Below are 3,259 nucleotides of genomic sequence, written 5' to 3' on the forward strand. Positions count from 1 at the left end.
TTCCTGACCAGAGCACCCTTTGCGATACGGCACTGCGTCGCTTTAACTGACAATTGCGCGGTCGAGCGACGTTGCACCCAAACAAAATTGATGTCCTTTTTTACCCCACAAATAGAGCTTTCTTTAGGTGGTATTTCATCACCTCTGCGGTTTTTATTTTTTCTTTGCTATAAACAAAAAAAAGAGCAACAATTTTGAAAAAAAAAATGCAATATTTTTTACTTTTTGCTATAATAAATATCCCCCCAAAAAATATATATAAAAAAAAAATTTTTCCTCAGTTTAGGCCGATATGTATTCTTCTACATTTTTTTTTTAACCAAAAAAAATAATAATAAAACGCAAAAAGCATATATTGATTGGTTTGCGCAAAAGTTATAGCATCTACAAAATAGAGGATCGTTTTATGGCATTTTTATTATTAACTTTTTTTTTTACTAGTAATGGTGGCGATCTGCGATTTTTATATCAGGACTGCAACGTTATGGAGGACACATTTTTGGGACCATTGGACCATACAGCGATCAGTGCTATAAAAATGTCACTGGCAGGGAAGGGGTTAACACTAGGGGGCGATCAAGAGGTTAATTGTGTTCCCTCTCTGTGTTCTAAATGAAGGGGGAGGGGACGGTCTAGGGGAGTTGACAGATCGCTGTTCATACTCTGAACAGACGATCAGTTTCTTCTCCCCTCAGAGAACCGGAAACAGTGTGTTTACACACACAGATCCCGGTGTGTCACCAGCGATCGCGGACACCCGACCGGGGATCGCAATCGCCGGACACTCGCATCGGCTCTGGGGGCGAGCAGCGGGTGCACACGCTCCCCTAGTGGCTACAGGGCCAAGTGACGTTACATAACGTTGTTTCGCCCAGCCGTGCCATTCTGCCGCAGTAGAACTGCGCCGGCTGGTCGGCAAGTGGTTAAAGTGGTTGTAAACCTCTGAGATGAAATATGAACAAAACATATCCCTGTATAGTGTGCACTTATCTGAATCCAGAGCACCTAGTGTCATTTCTGTCTAGTGCCTTGTTCCTCTGATATCTGCATGAGCCACTTCTGACAAGTCTGCCTGACACCAAGAGATAAAAGGTGAGAGGAGGGAGCTCTGACCTAGAACCTGTGATTGACAGCCTCAGCTCTGGGGGGGGGGGTGTTGTACCTTCCCTCCAATCAGCTCACGGAGAGTGTGACTTCAGCTCCCCACCTCCCTGATCATTAAAAGCTCAGACAAGCTGTATAAACCTTGCACTTTAAATGGCTGTAGAGAAGAGAAGTCCGCAGATAAACAGGTCCAACTTATGTAGGAGGATTTGTTTCATCGCTGTGTATCACCTGAGGCCGGTTACTTCACTGGGTATATGTGAGGATTTACAAATGCTTCAAATGGGATCTTCAGTGCATCTGAGCACCACAAACCAAAAACACTATTTAATACATTTTTAATATTCAAAGCAATCCATCCATGTCCATGCTTTTTGTTGACAAAATACCTTTTAGCATTTACTTCCTGGAATCCATCTGCGCTTAGCTCAAGCATGCATGCAGGAGAGTGTGCTTAGCTGGGAAAACCCCTCCCCTCCTGAAGACTCCTGGGATGTATGACATCATTTGCCTAGGCAAGAAACCAGGAGGTAGAAGAAGAAATGTAAAAAAAAAAAAAAAATTAAAACAAGTAAATATGATACACCTTCCTATCTATTTATCTATTTACCAATACTACCCTGTTTCCCCCAAAAATAAGAGTGTCTTATATTAATTTTTGCTCCCAAAGATGTGCTAGGTCTTATTTTCAGGGGATGTCTAATCCACCTGTGCCATCTTGATCCCCCCTTCTAATCCACCTGTGCCATTTTGATCCCCCCCTTCTAATCCACCGGTGCCATCTTGATCCCCCACTTCTAATCCACCTGTGCCATCTTGATCCCCCCCTTCGAATCCACCTGTGCCATCTTGATCTTCCCCCTTCTAATCCACATGTGCCATTTGACCCTCCTCAAATCCACTGTGAGCCCCCTACCCCTGTGTGGATTATTTACCCTCTCTCCTTCAATGTGCTCGACTCCTGCCCCGCACGACTCAATGTCTTGTGAAACATACTCCGTCACATGGCAGAAGGCATCAGCATGTCATGGCCGCAGCGCGGGCTCTCTGATGACGGTGACGTCACTCGCCACCGCTACGGTCCAGAGGAGTCAGACTCCTTACGGTACCGTAGCTTCAGGTGGCTTTATTATCGGGGAGGCCTTATGTTCGGTGGAGGAATTATTATCGGGGGTGCCTTATTATCGGGGGGCCATATTATCGGGGAATATCTTATATTTCTGCGAGATGGAAACCTGGTGGGAGGTCTTACTTTCGGAGGATGTCTTACTTTCGGGGAAACACGGTAAGAGCATGAGGATTTAAAATAATCAATGTTGATTGAGAGAGTGACGTTCCACTTTAAATCAGAGTTCCACCCAAAAATGGAACTTCCACTTTTCGGAATCCTCGGGGGGGGGGGGGGGGGAGCAGATACCTGTCTAATCCAGGTATTTGCTCCCACTTACGGGCATAAATCACCACAGTATCTGCAGATATCTACTCCATGTCTGGCGCCCCCCCCCCCCCCCCCATGTCTTCTGGGAGGGACACAGGTCCCAGAACACAGCAGGGACCAGTGAGATTGCGCAGAGCAACTCATGCATGCGCAGTAGGGAACCAGGCTGTGAAGCCACAAGTCTTCACTTCCTGATTCCCTTACCGAAGATGGCGGCGCCTCCACCCGAGACCCGAGAGACAGATCGGCTTTGGGTGCCGACATCGCGGGCGCCCTGGACAAGTAAGTGTCCATATTTTAAAAGTCAGCAGCTGCAGTATTTGTAACTGCTGACTTTAAAAAATAATAATTGGGCGGAACTCCCGCTTTTAGTAGGGAATGGTTAGAACACCTATTAGGTTAAAATGAAGACCAAAGAGCTGTCAAAGGTCGTCAGGGACAAGACTGTAGACCTGCACAATGCTGGAATGGGCTACAAGACCATCAGCAAGAAGCTTGGTGAGGAGACAACTGTTGGTGTTATTATTCGCAAATGGAAGAAATACAAAATAACAATCAATCGCCCTCAGTCTGGAGTTCCATGTAACATTTCTCCTCATGTGGTAAGGAGGATCATGAGAAAAGTGAGGGATCAACCCAGAACTACACGGGAGGATCTTGTGAATGATCTCAAGGCAGTTGGGACCACAGTCACCAAACAAACCATTGGTAACACAA

Source organism: Lithobates pipiens, unplaced genomic scaffold, assembly GCF_037356315.1.
Source record: "Lithobates pipiens isolate NorthernLeopardFrog02 unplaced genomic scaffold, aLitPip1_a1.2 Scaffold_28, whole genome shotgun sequence".
NCBI lineage: Eukaryota > Metazoa > Chordata > Amphibia > Anura > Ranidae > Lithobates > Lithobates pipiens.